The sequence below is a fragment of the Epinephelus fuscoguttatus genome, linkage group LG23 (assembly GCF_011397635.1).
Source record: "Epinephelus fuscoguttatus linkage group LG23, E.fuscoguttatus.final_Chr_v1".
Taxonomy (NCBI): domain Eukaryota; kingdom Metazoa; phylum Chordata; class Actinopteri; order Perciformes; family Serranidae; genus Epinephelus; species Epinephelus fuscoguttatus.
In genome coordinates, this window is record NC_064774.1 from 13989480 (window position 1) to 14005070 (window position 15591).

Below are 15591 nucleotides of genomic sequence, written 5' to 3' on the forward strand. Positions count from 1 at the left end.
TAATTGTATTGTCAAGTGTTACATTATGTCATATAGCAACATCAATCAGCATATTCTAAGTGCTATATCGTATTGATGAATGAATTATTTAAGTAGAAAATATTTACTGATATACATTTTATAATTTGTTGACAACAAAAGCACGTAACAACAGTCGATGGAAACCAAAATACCACCCAGGGACGTTTTCTGCGTCACGTAGCCAGCTCCCTTTGTAAATGAAAAACCAGGCTGGCAACACTCATGAAACCAGCAGCGGAATAATTGTGACAAACCATCACTTGCAGTATGTCCTTGTATACTGAAAAACAAAAAAACAAAAAACTTTCAATGTGAGATTTCGGTTAAACTACAGGATTTAAAAATGTAACACCCCATCACCTTCTCATACTCTGCATATGGTCGCTTCGACTATTCCAAAAAGCAAGGCCTGCATTACAAGCTTAACATCTTGAAGTAGACAGCAATGCAAGTGGGTGGGGCTTGCTGACTGAGGCCCCACCCCTTCCACAGCTGTCTCTGTGGCGCAATGGGTTAGCGCGTGCGTGTTTGACTGTTAACTGAAAGGTTGGTGGTTCAAGCCCTCCCAGGGATGTTATCTGCTGAACAAAAAAACCCAGCTCCCTTCATAAATGAAAAACCAATGTACAGCATCTGTTATGAAACCAGCAGAAAAACAATGAAGACAAACCATCACTTGCAGTATGTCCTTGTATACTGAAAACAAATAGGTTTCAAAGTGAGTACTCAGTTCAAATACAGGGAGCAAGGATATAAAGCCCCATCACTTTTATTAGATCTATCTATGGTCGCTTCCACTTTTCAAAAAAGGAAGGCCTACATCACCAGGCTGACATGTTGCAGTGGACAGCAAATGCAAGTGGGTGGGGCTTGCTGACTGAGGCCCCACCCCCTCCACAGCTGTCTCTGTGGCGCAATCGGTTAGCGCGTCGGCTGTTAACAAAGGTTGGTGGTTCAAGCCCACCCAGGGACTTTTTTCTGCTGGGGAAAAAAAACAGCTCCTTCATGAATGGAAAAACCAGTGTGCAGGATCTGTCACGAAACCAGCAGAAAAAAAATGACAACAAGCCATCACTTCTCCAGTATGTCCTTGTATCCACTGAAAACAAATAGGTTTCAAAGTGAGTATTCAGTTCAAATACAGGGCATAAGAATATAAAGCCCCATCACTTTCATTAGATCTGCCTATGGTCGCCCCACTTTTCAAAGAAGCAAGGCCTACATCACCAGGCTGACATCTTGCAGTGGACAGCAAATGCAAGTGGGTGGGGCTTGCTGACTGAGGCCCCACCCTCCACAGCTGTCTCTGTGGCGCAATCGGTTAGCGCGCTTCGGCTGTTAACCGAAGGTTGGTGGTTCAAGCCCACCCAGGACGTTTTCTGCTGGGGAAACAAAAACAGCTCCTTCATGAATGGAAAAACCAGTGTGCAGCTTCTGTCACAAAACCAGCAGAAAAACAATGAAGACAAACCATCACTTGCAGTATGTCCTTGTATACTGAAAACAAATAGGTTTCAAAGTGAGTATTCATTTCAAATACAGGGGGTAAGAATATAAAGCCCCATCACTTTCTTTAGATCTGCCTATGGTTGCTTCCACTTTTCAAAAAAGCAAGGCCTACATCACCAGGCTGACATGTTGCAGTGGACAGCAAATGCGAGTGGGTGGGGCTTGCTGGTGGAGGCCCCGCCTCTCCCACAGCTGTCTCTGTGGCGCAATCGGTTAGCGCGGCTGTTAACCGAAGGTTGGTGGTTCAAGGCCACCCAGGGACGTTTTCTGCTGGTGAAACAAAAACAGCTACATTCATGAATGGAAAAACCAGTGTGCAGGATCTGTCACGAAACCAGCAGAAAAACAATGAAGACAAACCATCACTTGCAGTATGTCCTTGTATACTGAAAACAAATAGGTTTCAAAGTGAGTATTCAGTTCAAATACAAGGGGTAAGAATATAAAGCCCCATCACTTTCATTAGATCTGCCTATGGCTTCCACTTTTCAAAAAAGCAAGGCCTACATCACCAGGCTGACATGTTGCAGTGGACAGCAAATGCGAGTGGGTGGGGCTTGCTGACTGAGGCCCCGCCGCCTCCACAGCTGTCTCTGTGGCGCAATCGGTTAGCGCGTTCGGCTATTAACCGAAAGGTTGGTGGTTCAAGCCCACCCAGGGACGTTTTCTGCTAGGGAAACAAAAACAGCTCCCTTCTTGAATGGAAAAACCAGTGTGCAGGATCTGTCACGAAACCAGTGGAAAAAAAATGACAACAAACCATCACTTGCAGTATGTCCTTGTATACTGAAAACAAATAGGTTTCAAAGTGAGTATTCATTTCAAATACAGGGGGTAAGAATATAAAGCCCCATCACTTTCATTAGATCTGCCTATGGTCGCTTCCACTTTTCAAAGAAGTAAGGCCTACATCACCAGGCTGACATGTTGCAGTGGACAGCAAATGCAAGTGGGTGGGGCTTGCTGACTGAGGCCCCACCCCCTCCACAGCTGTCTCTGTGGCGCAATCGGTTAGCGCGTTCGGCTGTTAACCGAAAGGTTGGTGGTTCAAGCCCACCCAGGGACGTTTTCTGCTGGGGGGGGAGGAAAAAAAACAGCTCCCTTCATGAATGGAAAAACCAGTGTGCAGGATCTGTCACGAAACCAGCAGAAAAAAAATGACAACAAGCCATCACTTCCTGTGTGTCCTTGTATACTGAAAACAAATAGGTTTCAAAGTGAGTATTCAGTTCAAATACAGGGCGTAGGAATATAAAGCCCCATCACTTTCATTAGATCTGCCTATGGTCGCTTCCACTTTTCAAAAAAGGAAGGCCTACATCACCAGGCTGACATGTTGCAGTGGACAGCAAATGCGAGTGGGTGGGGCTTGCTGGTGGAGGCCCCGCCTCTCCCACAGCTGTCTCTGTGGCGCAATCGGTTAGCGTTCGGCTGTTAACCGAAAGGTTGGTGGTTCAAGCCCACCCAGGACGTTTTCTGCTGTGGAAAAAAAAACAGCTCCCTTCATGAATGGAAAAACCAGTGTGCAGGATCTGTCACGAAACCAGCAGAAAAACAATGAAAACAAACCATCACTTGCAGTATGTCCTTGTATACTGAAAACAAATAGGTTTCAAAGTGAGTATTCAGTTCAAATACAGGGGGTAAGAATATAAAGCCCCATCACTTTCATTAGATCTGCCTATGGTTGCTTCCACTTTTCAAAAAAGCAAGGCCTACATCACCAGGCTGACATGTTGCAGTGGACAGCAAATGCAAGTGGGTGGGGCTTGCTGACTGAGGCCCCACCCCCTCCACAGCTGTCTCTGTGGCGCAATCGGTTAGCGCGTTCGGCTGTTAATCAAAGGTTGGTGGTTCAAGCTCACCCAGGACGTTTTCTGCTGGGAAACACAAACAGCTCCCTTCATGAATGGAAAAACCAGTGTGCAGGATCTGTCACGAAACCAGCAGAAAAACAATGAAGACAAACCATCACTTGCAGTATGTCCTTGTATACTGAAAACAAATAGGTTTCAAAGTGAGTATTCAGTTCAAATACAGGGGGTAAGAATATAAAGCCCCATCACTTTCATTAGATCTGCCTATGGTCGCTTCCACTTTTCAAAATAGCAAGGCCTACATCACCAGGCTGACATGTTGCAGTGGACAGCAAATGCAAGTGGGTGGGGCTTGCTGACTGAGGCCCCACCCCCTCCACAGCTGTCTCTGTGGCGCAATCGGTTAGCGCGTTCGGCTATTAACCGAAAGGTTGGTGGTTCAAGCCCACCCAGGGACGTTTTCTGCTAGGGAAACAAAAACAGCTCCCTTCATGAATGGAAAAACCAGTGTGCAGGATCTGTCACAAAACCAGCAGAAAAACAATGAAGACAAACCATCACTTGCAGTATGTCCTTGTATACTGAAAACAAATAGGTTTCAAAGTGAGTATTCAGTTCAAATACAAGGGGTAAGAATATAAAGCCCCATCACTTTCATTAGATCTGCCTATAGTCGCTTCCACTTTTCAAAAAAGCAAGGCCTACATCACCAGGCTGACATGTTGCAGTGGACAGCAAATGCAAGTGGGTGGGGCTTGCTGACTGAGGCCCCACCACACCCACAGCTGTCTCTGTGGCGCAATCGGTTAGCGCGTTCGGCTGTTAACCGAAAGGTTGGTGGTTCAAGCCCACCCAGGGACGTTTTCTGCTGGGGAAACAAAAACAGCTCCCTTCATGAATGGAAAAACCAGTGTGCAGCTTCTGTCACAAAACCAGCAGGAAAAACAATGAAGACAAACCATCACTTGCAGTATGTCCTTGTATACTGAAAACAAATAGGTTTCAAAGTGAGTATTCATTTCAAATACAGGGGGTAAGAATATAAAGCCCCATCACTTTCTTTAGATCTGCCTATGGTTGCTTCCACTTTTCAAAAAAGCAAGGCCTACATCACCAGGCTGACATGTTGCAGTGGACAGCAAATGCAAGTGGGTGGGGCTTGCTGGTGGCCCGCCTCTCCCACAGCTGTCTCTGTGGCGCAATCGGTTAGCGCTCGGCTGTTAACGAAAGGTTGGTGGTTCAAGCCCACCCAGGGGCGTTTTCTGCTGGAAACAAAACAGCTCCCTTCATGAATGGAAAAACCAGTGTGCAGCTTCTGTCACAAAACCAGCAGAAAAACAATGAAGACAAACCATCACTTGCAGTATGTCCTTGTATACTGAAAACAAATAGGTTTCAAAGTGAGTATTCATTTCAAATGCAGGGGGTAAGAATATAAAGCCCCATCACTTTCATTAGATCTGCCTATGGTCGCTTCCACTTTTCAAAGAAGTAAGGCCTACGTCACCAGGCTGACATGTTGCAGTGGACAGCAAATGCAAGTGGGTGGGGCTTGCTGACTGAGGCCCCACCCCCTCCACAGCTGTCTCTGTGGCGCAATCGGTTAGCGCGTTCGGCTGTTAATCAAAGGTTGGTGGTTCAAGCCCACCCAGGGACGTTTTCTGCTGGGGAAACAAAAACAGCTCCCTTCATGAATGGAAAAACCAGTGTGCAGGATCTGTCACGAAACCAGCAGAAAAAAAATGACAACAAGCCATCACTTCCTGTGTGTCCTTGTATTCCATAAACAAATAGGTTTCAAAGTGAGTATTCAGTTCAAATACAGGGCGTAGGAATATAAAGCTCCATCACTTTCATAAGATCTGCCTATGGTCGCTTCCACTTTTCAAAAAAGGAAGGCCTACATCACCAGGCTGACATGTTGCAGTGGACAGCAAATGCGAGTGGGTGGGGCTTGCTGGTGGAGGCCCCACCCCCTCCACAGCTGTCTCTGTGGCGCAATCGGTTAGCGCGTTCGGCTGTTAACCGAAAGGTTGGTGGTTCAAGCCCACCCAGGGACGTTTTCTGCTGGGGAAACAAAAACAGCTCCCTTCATGAATGGAAAAACCAGTGTGCAGGATCTGTCATGAAACCAGCAGAAAAAAAATGACAACAAGCCATCACTTCCTGTGTGTCCTTGTATACTGAAAAAAAATAGGTTTCAAAGTGAGTATTCAGTTCAAATACAGGGCGTAAGAATATAAAGCCCCATCACTTTCATTAGATCTGCCTATGGTCGCTTCCACTTTTGAAAAAAAGCAAGGCCTACATCACCAGGCTGACATGTTGCAGTGGACAGCAAATGCGAGTGGGTGGGGCTTGCTGGTGGAGGCCCAGCATCTCCCACAGCTGTCTCTGTGGCGCAATCGGTTAGCGTTCGGCTGTTAACCGAAAGGTTGGTGGTTCAAGCCCACCCAGGGACGTTTTCTGCTGGGGAAACAAAAACAGCTCCCTTCATGAATGGAAAAACCAGTGTGCAGCTTCTGTCACAAAACCAGCAGAAAAACAATGAAGACAAACCATCACTTGCAGTATGTCCTTGTATACTGAAAACAAATAGGTTTCAAAGTGAGTATTCAGTTCAAATACAGGGCGTAAGAATATAAAGCCCCATCACTTTCATTAGATCTGCCTATGGTCGCTTCCACTTTTCAAAGAAGTAAGGCCTACGTCACCAGGCTGACATGTTGCAGTGGACAGCAAATGCAAGTGGGTGGGGCTTGCTGACTGAGGCCCCACCCCCTCCACAGCTGTCTCTGTGGCGCAATCGGTTAGCGCGTTCGGCTGTTAACCGAAAGGTTGGTGGTTCAAGCCCACCCAGGGACGTTTTCTGCTGGGGAAACAAAAACAGCTCCCTTCATGAATGGAAAAACCAGTGTGCAGGATCTGTCACGAAACCAGCAGAAAAAAAATGACAACAAGCCATCACTTCCTGTGTGTCCTTGTAATCCATAAACAAATAGGTTTCAAAGTGAGTATTCAGTTCAAATGCAGGGAGTAAGAATATAAAGCCCCATCACTTTCATTAGATCTGCCTATGGTCGCTTCCACTTTTCAAAAAAGCAAGGCCTACATCACCAGGCTGACATGTTGCAGTGGACAGCAAATGCGAGTGGGTGGGGCTTGCTGGTGGAGGCCCCGCCTCTCCCACAGCTGTCTCTGTGGCGCAATCGGTTAGCGCTCGGCTGTTAACCGTAAGGTTGGTTGTTCAAGCCCACCCTGGGACGTTTTCTTCTGGTGAAACAAAAACAGCTCCCTTCATGAATGGAAAAACCAGTGTGCAGGATCTGTCACGAAACCAGCAGAAAAACAATGAAGACAAACCATCACTTGCAGTATGTCCTTGTATACTGAAAACAAATAGGTTTCAAAGTGAGTATTCAGTTCAAATACAGGGCGTAAGAATATAAAGCCCCATCACTTTCATTAGATCTGCCTATGGTCGCTTCCACTTTTCAAAGAAGTAAGGCCTACATCACCAGGCTGACATCTTGCAGTGGACAGCAAATGCAAGTGGGTGGGGCTTGCTGACTGAGGCCCCACCCCCTCCACAGCTGTCTCTGTGGCGCAATCGGTTAGCGCGTTCTGCTGTTAACCGAAAGGTTGGTGGTTCAAGCCCACCCAGGGACGTTTTCTGCTGGGGAAACAAAAACAGCTCCCTTCATGAATGGAAAAACCAGTGTGCAGCTTCTGTCACGAAACCAGCAGAAAAACAATGAAGACAAACCATCACTTGCAGTATGTCCTTGTATACTGAAAACAAATAGGTTTCAAAGTGAGTATTCATTTCAAATACAGGGGGTAAGAATATAAAGCCCCATCACTTTCTTTAGATCTGCCTATGGTCGCTTCCACTTTTCAAAAAAGCAAGGCCTACATAACCAGGCTGACATCTGGAAGTGGACAGCAAATGCAAGTGGGTGGGTCTTGCTGTCTGAGGCCCCACCCCCTCCACAGCTGTCTCTGTGGCGCAATCGGTTAGCGCGTTCGGCTGTTAACCGAAAGGTTGGTGGTTCAAGCCCACCCAGGGACGTTTTCTGCTAGGGAAACAAAAACAGCTCCCTTCATGAATGGAAAAACCAGTGTGCAGCTTCTGTCACAAAACCAGCAGAAAAACAATGAAGACAAACCATCACTTGCAGTATGTCCTTGTATACTGAAAACAAATAGGTTTCAAAGTGAGTACTCAGTTCAAATACAGGGGGTAAGAATATAAAGCCCCATCACTTTCATTAGATCTGCCTATGGTTGCTTCCACTTTTCAAAAAAGCAAGGCCTACATCACCAGGCTGACATGTTGCAGTGGACAGCAAATGCGAGTGGGTGGGGCTTGCTGGTGGAGGCCCCGCCTCTCCCACAGCTGTCTCTGTGGCGCAATCGGTTAGCGCGTTCGGCTGTTAACCGAAAGGTTGGTGGTTCAAGCCCACCCAGGGACGTTTTCTGCTAGGGAAACAAAAACAGCTCCCTTCATGAATGGAAAAACCAGTGTGCAGGATCTGTCACGAAACCAGCGGGAAAAAAATGACAACAAACCATCACTTGCAGTATGTCCTTGTATACTGAAAACAAATAGGTTTCAAAGTGAGTATTCAGTTCAAATACAGGGCGTAAGAATATAAAGCCCCATCACTTTCATTAGATCTGCCTATGGTCGCTTCCACTTTTCAAAGAAGTAAGGCGTACATCACCAGGCTGACATCTTGCAGTGGACAGCAAATGCAAGTGGGTGGGGCTTGCTGACTGAGGCCCCACGCCCTCCACAGCTGTCTCTGTGGCGCAATCGGTTAGCGCGTTTGGCTGTTAACCGAAAGGTTGGTGGTTCAAGCCCACCCAGGGACGTTTTCTGCTGGGGAAACAAAAACAGCTCCCTTCATGAATGGAAAAACCAGTGCAGGATCTGTCACAAACCAGCAGAAAAACAATGAAGACAAACCATCACTTGCAGTATGTCCTTGTATACTGAAAAAAAATAGGTTTCAAAGTGAGTATTCAGTTCAAATACAGGTAAGAATATAAAGCCCCATCACTTTCATTAGATCTGCCTATGGTCGCTTCCACTTTTCAAAATAGCAAGGCCTACATCACCAGGCTGACATGTTGCAGTGGACAGCAAATGCAAATGGGTGGGGCTTGCTGACTGAGGCCCCACCCCCTCCACAGCTGTCTCTGTGGCGCAATCGGTTAGCGCGTTCGGCTGTTAACCGAAAGGTTGGTGGTTCAAGCCCACCCAGGGACCTTCTCTTCCGGGGAAACAAAAACAGCTCCCTTCATGAATGGAAAAACCAGTGTGCAGCTTCCTGTCACAAAACCAGCAGAAAAACAATGAAGACAAACCATCACTTGCATGTCCTTGTATACTGAAAACAAATAGGTTTCAAAGTGAGTATTCAGTTCAAATACAGGGGTAAGAATATAAAGCCCCATCACTTTCATTAGATCTGCCTATGGTTGCTTCCACTTTTCCAAAGCAAGGCCTACATCACCAGGCTGACATGTAGCAGTGGACCCCAACTGCGAGTGGGTGGTGCTTGCTGGTGGTGGCCCAGCCTATGCCAGTGCGGTCTCTGTGGCGCAATCGGTTAGCGCGTTCGGCTGTTAACCGAAGGTTGGTGGTTCAAGCCCACCCAGGGACGTTTTCTGCTAGGAAACAAAAACAGCTCCTTCATGAATGGAAAAACCAGTGTGCAGGATCTGTCACAAAACCAGCAGAAAAACAATGAAGACAAACCATCACTTGCAGTATGTCCTTGTATACTGAAAACAGATAGGTTTCAAAGTGAGTATTCAGTTCAAATACAGGGCGTAAGAATATAAAGCCCCATCACTTTCATTAGATCTGCCTATGGTCGCTTCCACTTTTCAAAATAGCAAGGCCTACATCACCAGGCTGACATGTTGCAGTGGACAGCAAATGCAAATGGGTGGGGCTTGCTGACTGAGGCCCCACACCATACACAGCTGTATATGTGGCGCAATCGGTTAGCGCGTTTGGCTGTTAACCGAAGGTTGGTGGTTCAAGCCCACCCAGGGGCGTTTTCTGCTGGGGAAACAAAACAGCTCCTTCATGAATGGAAAAACCAGTGTGCAGCTTCTGTCACAAAACCAGCAGAAAAACAATGAAGACAAACCATCACTTGCAGTATGTCCTTGTATACTGAAAACAAATAGGTTTCAAAGTGAGTATTCAGTTCAAATACAGGGGGTAAGAATATAAAGCCCCATCACTTTCTTTAGATCTGCCTATGGTCGCTTCCACTTTTCAAAAAAGCAAGGCCTACATCACCAGGCTGACATGTTGCAGTGGACAGCAAATGCGAGTGGGTGGGGCTTGCTGGTGGAGGCCCCGCCTCTCCCACAGCTGTCTCTGTGGCGCAATCGGTTAGCGCGTTCGGCTGTTAACCGAAAGGTTGGTGGTTCAAGCCCACCCAGGGACGTTTTCTGCTAGGGAAACAAAAACAGCTCCCTTCATGAATGGAAAAACCAGTGTGCAGCTTCTGTCACAAAACCAGCAGAAAAACAATGAAGACAAACCATCACTTGCAGTATGTCCTTGTATACTGAAAACAAATAGGTTTCAAAGTGAGTATTCAGTTCAAATACAGGGGGTAAGAATATAAAGCCCCATCACTTTCATTAGATCTGCCTATGGTTGCTTCCACTTTTCAAAAAAGCAAAGCCTACATAAACAGGCTGACATCTTGAAGTGGACAGCAAATGCAAGTGGGTGGGGCTTGCTGGTGGAGGCCCCGCCTCTTCCACAGCTGTCTCTGTGGCGCAATCGGTTAGCGCGGTCGGCTGTTAACCGAAGGTTGGTGGTTCAAGCCACCCAGGGACGTTTTCTGCTGGGGAAACAAAAACAGCTCCCTTCATGAATGGAAAAACCAGTGTGCAGGATCTGTCACGAAACCAGCAGAAAAACAATGAAGACAAACCATCACTTGCAGTATGTCCTTGTATACTGAAAACAGATAGGTTTCAAAGTGAGTATTCAGTTCAAATACAGGGCGTAAGAATATAAAGCCCCATCACTTTCATTAGATCTGCCTATGGTCGCTTCCACTTTTCAAAATAGCAAGGCCTACATCACCAGGCTGACATCTTGAAGTGGACAGCAAATGCAAGTGGGTGGGGCTTGCTGACTGAGGCCCCACCCCCCCCACAGCTGTCTCTGTGGCGCAATCGGTTAGCGCGTTCGGCTGTTAACCGAAAGGTTGGTGGTTCAAGCCAACCCAGGGACGTTTTCTGCTGGGGAAACAAAAACAGCTCCTTCATAAATGAAAAACCAGTGTGCAGCATCTGTCATGAAACCAGCAGAAAAACAATGAAGACAAACCATCACTTCCTGTGTGTCCTTGTATACTGAATACAAATAGGTTTCAAAGTGAGTATTCAGTTCAAATACAGGGGGTAAGAATATAAAGCCCCATCACTTTCTTTAGATCTGCCTATGGTCGCTTCCACTTTTCAAAATAGCAAGGCCTACATCACCAGGCTGACATCTTGAATTGGACAGCAAATGCAAGTGGGTGGGGCTTGCTGACTGAGGCCCCACCCCCTCCACAGCTGTCTCTGTGGCGCAATCGGTTAGCGCATTCGGCTGTTAACCGAAAGGTTGGTGGTTCAAGCCCTCTTGGATATTTTTCTGCTGGGGAAACAAAAACAGCTCCCTTCATGAATGGAAAAACCAGTGTGCAGCTTCTGTCACAAAACCAGCAGAAAAACAATGAAGACAAACCATCACTTGCAGTATGTCCTTGTATACTGAAAACAAATAGGTTTCAAAGTGAGTATTCATTTCAAATACAGGGGGTAAGAATATAAAGCCCCATCACTTTCATTAGATCTGCCTATGGTTGCTTCCACTTTTCAAAAAAGCAAGGCCTACATCACCAGGCTGACATGTTGCAGTGGACAGCAAATGCGAGTGGGTGGGGCTTGCTGGTGGAGGCCCCACCCCTTCCACAGCTGTCTCTGTGGCGCAATCGGTTAGCGCGTTCGGCTGTTAACCGAAAGGTTGGTGGTTCAAGCCCACCCAGGGACGTTTTTCTGCTGGGGAAACAAAAACAGCTCCCTTCATGAATGGAAAAACCAGTGTGCAGGATCTGTCACGAAACCAGCAGAAAAACAATGAAGACAAACCATCACTTGCAGTATGTCCTTGTATACTGAAAACAAATAGGTTTCAAAGTGAGTATTCATTTCAAATACAGGGGGTAAGAATATAAAGCCCCATCACTTTCATTAGATCTGCCTATGGTCGCTTCCACTTTTCAAAAAAGCAAGGCCTACATCACCAGGCTGACATGTTGCAGTGGACAGCAAATGCAAGTGGGTGGGGCTTGCTGGTGGAGGCCCCACCTCTCCCACAGCTGTCTCTGTGGCGCAATCGGTTAGCGCGTTCGGCTGTTAACCGAAAGGTTGGTGGTTCAAGCCCACCCAGGGCCGTTTTGTGCTGGGAAACAAAACAGCTCCCTTCATGAATGGAAAAACCAGTGTGCAGGATCTGTCACAAACCAGCAGAAAAACAATGAAGACAAACCATCACTTGCCTGTATGTCCTTGTAATCCACTGAAAACAAATAGGTTTCAAAGTGAGTATTCAGTTCAAATACAAGGGGTAAGAATATAAAGCCCCATCACTTTCATTAGATCTGCCTATGGTCGCTTCCACTTTTCAAAGAAGTAAGGCCTACATCACCAGGCTGACATCTTGCAGTGGACAGCAAATGCAAGTGGGTGGGGCTTGCTGACTGAGGCCCCACCCCTTCCACAGCTGTCTCTGTGGCGCAATTGGTTAGCGCGTTCGGCTGTTAACCGAAAGGTTGGTGGTTCAAGCCCACCCAGGGACGTTTTCTGCTGGGGAAACAAAAACAGCTCCCTTCATGAATGGAAAAACCAGTGTGCAGGATCTGTCACAAAACCAGCAGAAAAACAATGAAGACAAACCATCACTTGCCTGTGTGTCCTTGTATACTGAAAACAAATAGGTTTCAAAGTGAGTATTCAGTTCAAATACAGGGGTAAGTAATATAAAGCCCCATCACTTTCTTTAGATCTGCCTATGGTAGCTTCCACTTTTCAAAAAAGCAAGGCCTACATCACCAGGCTGACATGTTGCAGTGGACAGCAAATGCGAGTGGGTGGGGCTTGCTGGTGGAGGCCCCGCCTCTCCCACAGCTGTCTCTGTGGCGCAATCGGTTAGCGCGTTCGGCTGTTAACCGAAAGGTTGGTGGTTCAAGCCCACCCAGGGACGTTTTCTGCTGGGGAAACAAAAACAGCTCCCTTCATGAATGGAAAAACCAGTGTGCAGGATCTGTCACGAAACCAGCAGAAAAACAATGAAGACAAACCATCACTTGCAGTATGTCCTTGTATACTGAAAACAAATAGGTTTCAAAGTGAGTATTCAGTTCAAATACAGGGGGTAAGAATATAAAGCCCCATCACTTTCATTAGATCTGCCTATGGTCGCTTCCACTTTTCAAAATAGCAAGGCCTACATCACCAGGCTGACATCTGAATTGGACAGCAAATGCAAGTGGGTGGGGCTTGCTGACTGAGGCCCCACCCCTTCCACAGCTGTCTCTGTGGCGCAATTGGTTAGCGCGTTCGGCTGTTAACCGAAAGGTTGGTGGTTCAAGCCCACCCAGGGACGTTTTCTGCTAGGGAAACAAAAACAGCTCCCTTCATGAATGGAAAAACCAGTGTGCAGGATCTGTCACGAAACCAGCAGAAAAACAATGAAGACAAACCATCACTTGCAGTATGTCCTTGTATACTGAAAACAAATAGGTTTCAAAGTGAGTATTCAGTTCAAATACAGGGAGCAAGTATATAAAGCCCCATCACTTTCATTAGATCTGCCTATGGTCGCTTCCACTTTTCAAAAAAGCAAGGCCTACATCACCAGGCTGACATCTTGCAGTGGACAGCAAATGCAAGTGGGTGGGGCTTGCTGACTGAGGCCCCACCCCCTCCACAGCTGTCTCTGTGGCGCAATCGGTTAGCGCGTTCGGCTGTTAACCGAAAGGTTGGTGGTTCAAGCCCACCCAGGGACGTTTTCTGCTGGGGAAACAAAAACAGCTCCCTTCATGAATGGAAAAACCAGTGTGCAGGATCTGTCACGAAACCAGCAGAAAAACAATGAAGACAAACCATCACTTGCAGTATGTCCTTGTATACTGAAAACAAATAGGTTTCAAAGTGAGTATTCAGTTCAAATACAGGGGGTAAGAATATAAAGCCCCATCACTTTCATTAGATCTGCCTATGGTCGCTTCCACTTTTCAAAAAAGCAAGGCCTACATCACCAGGCTGACATCTTGAATTGGACAGCAAATGCAAGTGGGTGGGGCTTGCTGGTGGAGGCCCCGCCTCTTCCACAGCTGTCTCTGTGGCGCAATCGGTTAGCGCGTTCGGCTGTTAACCGAAAGGTTGGTGGTTCAAGCCCACCCAGGGACGTTTTCTGCTGGGGAAACAAAAACAGCTCCCTTCATGAATGGAAAAACCAGTGTGCAGGATCTGTCACAAAACCAGCAGAAAAACAATGAAGACAAACCATCACTTGCAGTATGTCCTTGTATACTGAAAACAGATAGGTTTCAAAGTGAGTATTCAGTTCAAATACAGGGCGTAAGAATATAAAGCCCCATCACTTTCATTAGATCTGCCTATGGTTGCTTCCACTTTTCAAAAAAGCAAGGCCTACATCACCAGGCTGACATCTTGCAGTGGACAGCAAATGCAAGTGGGTGGGGCTTGCTGACTGAGGCCCCCTCCACAGCTGTCTCTGTGGCGCAATCGGTTAGCGCGTTGGCTGTTAACCGAAGGTTGGTGGTTCAAGCCCACCCAGGGACGTTTTCTGCTGAAACAAAAAGCTCCCTTCATGAATGGAAAAACCAGTGTGCATGATCTGTCACGAAACCAGCGGGAAAAAAATGACAACAAACCATCACTTGCAGTATGTCCTTGTATACTGAAAACAAATAGGTTTCAAAGTGAGTATTCAGTTCAAATACAGGGCGTAAGAATATAAAGCCCCATCACTTTCATTAGATCTGCCTATGGTCGCTTCCACTTTTCAAAATAGCAAGGCCTACATCACCAGGCTGACATCTTGAATTGGACAGCAAATGCAAGTGGGTGGGGCTTGCTGACTGAGGCCCCACCCCCTCCACAGCTGTCTCTGTGGCGCAATCGGTTAGCGCGTTCGGCTGTTAACCGAAAGGTTGGTGGTTCAAGCCCACCCAGGGACATTTTTCTGCTGGGGAAAAAAAACAGCTCCCTTCAGAAATGAAAAACCAGTGTGCAGCTTCTGTCACAAAACCAGCAGAAAAACAATGAAGACAAACCATCACTTGCAGTATGTCCTTGTATACTGAAAACAAATAGGTTTCAAAGTGAGTATTCAGTTCAAATACAGGGGGTTAAGAATATAAAGCCCCGTCACTTTCTTTAGATCTGCCTATGGTCGCTTCCACTTTTCAAAAAAGCAAGGCCTACATCACCAGGCTGACATGTTGCAGTGGACAGCAAATGCGAGTGGGTGGGGCTTGCTGGTGGAGGCCCCACCTCTCCACAGCTGTCTCTGTGGCGCAATTGGTTAGCGCGTTGGCTGTTAACCGAAGGTTGGTGGTTCAAGCCCACCCAGGGACGTTTTCTGCTGGGGAAACAAAACAGCTCCTTCATGAATGGAAAAACCAGTGTGCAGCTTCTGTCACAAAACCAGCAGAAAAACAATGAAGACAAACCATCACTTGCAGTATGTCCTTGTATACTGAAAACAAATAGGTTTCAAAGTGAGTATTCAGTTCAAATACAGGGCGTAAGAATATAAAGCCCCATCACTTTCATTAGATCTGCCTATGGTCGCTTCCACTTTTCAAAAAAGCAAGGCCTACATAACCAGGCTGACATCTGGAAGTGGACAGCAAATGCAAGTGGGTGGGGCTTGCTGACTGAGGCCCCACCCCCTCCACAGCTGTCTCTGTGGCGCAATCGGTTAGCGCGTTCGGCTGTTAACCGAAAGGTTGGTGGTTCAAGCCCACCCAGGGACGTTTTCTGCTGGGGAAACAAAAACAGCTCCCTTCATGAATGGAAAAACCAGTGTGCAGGATCTGTCACGAAACCAGCAGAAAAAAAATGACAACAAGCCATCACTTCCTGTGTGTCCTTGTATACTGAAAACAAATAGGTTTCAAAGTGA

General features: G+C 46.8%; 17 non-coding genes across 17 annotated transcripts; all 17 read left to right on the forward strand.

Moving 5' to 3' along the window:
* The first annotated feature begins 2119 nt into the window (after positions 1–2119).
* On the forward strand, positions 2120–2193 carry trnan-auu (transfer RNA asparagine (anticodon AUU)). Its single transcript has one exon. It is a non-coding gene; the product is annotated as a tRNA-Asn (tRNA).
* Positions 2194–2522: 329 nt separating this feature from the next.
* Positions 2523–2596, forward strand: trnan-guu (transfer RNA asparagine (anticodon GUU)). Its single transcript has one exon. It is a non-coding gene; the product is annotated as a tRNA-Asn (tRNA).
* Positions 2597–3731: 1135 nt separating this feature from the next.
* Positions 3732–3805, forward strand: trnan-auu (transfer RNA asparagine (anticodon AUU)). Its single transcript has one exon. It is a non-coding gene; the product is annotated as a tRNA-Asn (tRNA).
* Positions 3806–4134: 329 nt separating this feature from the next.
* On the forward strand, positions 4135–4208 carry trnan-guu (transfer RNA asparagine (anticodon GUU)). The gene has a single exon. It is a non-coding gene; the product is annotated as a tRNA-Asn (tRNA).
* Positions 4209–5333: 1125 nt separating this feature from the next.
* On the forward strand, positions 5334–5407 carry trnan-guu (transfer RNA asparagine (anticodon GUU)). Its single transcript has one exon. It is a non-coding gene; the product is annotated as a tRNA-Asn (tRNA).
* A 731-nt stretch (positions 5408–6138) lies between these two features.
* On the forward strand, positions 6139–6212 carry trnan-guu (transfer RNA asparagine (anticodon GUU)). The gene has a single exon. It is a non-coding gene; the product is annotated as a tRNA-Asn (tRNA).
* Positions 6213–7345: 1133 nt separating this feature from the next.
* Positions 7346–7419, forward strand: trnan-guu (transfer RNA asparagine (anticodon GUU)). The gene has a single exon. It is a non-coding gene; the product is annotated as a tRNA-Asn (tRNA).
* A 329-nt stretch (positions 7420–7748) lies between these two features.
* On the forward strand, positions 7749–7822 carry trnan-guu (transfer RNA asparagine (anticodon GUU)). Its single transcript has one exon. It is a non-coding gene; the product is annotated as a tRNA-Asn (tRNA).
* Positions 7823–9746: 1924 nt separating this feature from the next.
* Positions 9747–9820, forward strand: trnan-guu (transfer RNA asparagine (anticodon GUU)). Its single transcript has one exon. It is a non-coding gene; the product is annotated as a tRNA-Asn (tRNA).
* Positions 9821–11353: 1533 nt separating this feature from the next.
* On the forward strand, positions 11354–11427 carry trnan-guu (transfer RNA asparagine (anticodon GUU)). Its single transcript has one exon. It is a non-coding gene; the product is annotated as a tRNA-Asn (tRNA).
* Positions 11428–12161: 734 nt separating this feature from the next.
* Positions 12162–12235, forward strand: trnan-guu (transfer RNA asparagine (anticodon GUU)). The gene has a single exon. It is a non-coding gene; the product is annotated as a tRNA-Asn (tRNA).
* A 330-nt stretch (positions 12236–12565) lies between these two features.
* On the forward strand, positions 12566–12639 carry trnan-guu (transfer RNA asparagine (anticodon GUU)). Its single transcript has one exon. It is a non-coding gene; the product is annotated as a tRNA-Asn (tRNA).
* Positions 12640–12967: 328 nt separating this feature from the next.
* Positions 12968–13041, forward strand: trnan-guu (transfer RNA asparagine (anticodon GUU)). The gene has a single exon. It is a non-coding gene; the product is annotated as a tRNA-Asn (tRNA).
* Positions 13042–13370: 329 nt separating this feature from the next.
* trnan-guu (transfer RNA asparagine (anticodon GUU)) lies at positions 13371–13444 on the forward strand. Its single transcript has one exon. It is a non-coding gene; the product is annotated as a tRNA-Asn (tRNA).
* Positions 13445–13773: 329 nt separating this feature from the next.
* Positions 13774–13847, forward strand: trnan-guu (transfer RNA asparagine (anticodon GUU)). The gene has a single exon. It is a non-coding gene; the product is annotated as a tRNA-Asn (tRNA).
* A 720-nt stretch (positions 13848–14567) lies between these two features.
* On the forward strand, positions 14568–14641 carry trnan-guu (transfer RNA asparagine (anticodon GUU)). The gene has a single exon. It is a non-coding gene; the product is annotated as a tRNA-Asn (tRNA).
* A 727-nt stretch (positions 14642–15368) lies between these two features.
* Positions 15369–15442, forward strand: trnan-guu (transfer RNA asparagine (anticodon GUU)). Its single transcript has one exon. It is a non-coding gene; the product is annotated as a tRNA-Asn (tRNA).
* Positions 15443–15591: the final 149 nt, after the last annotated feature.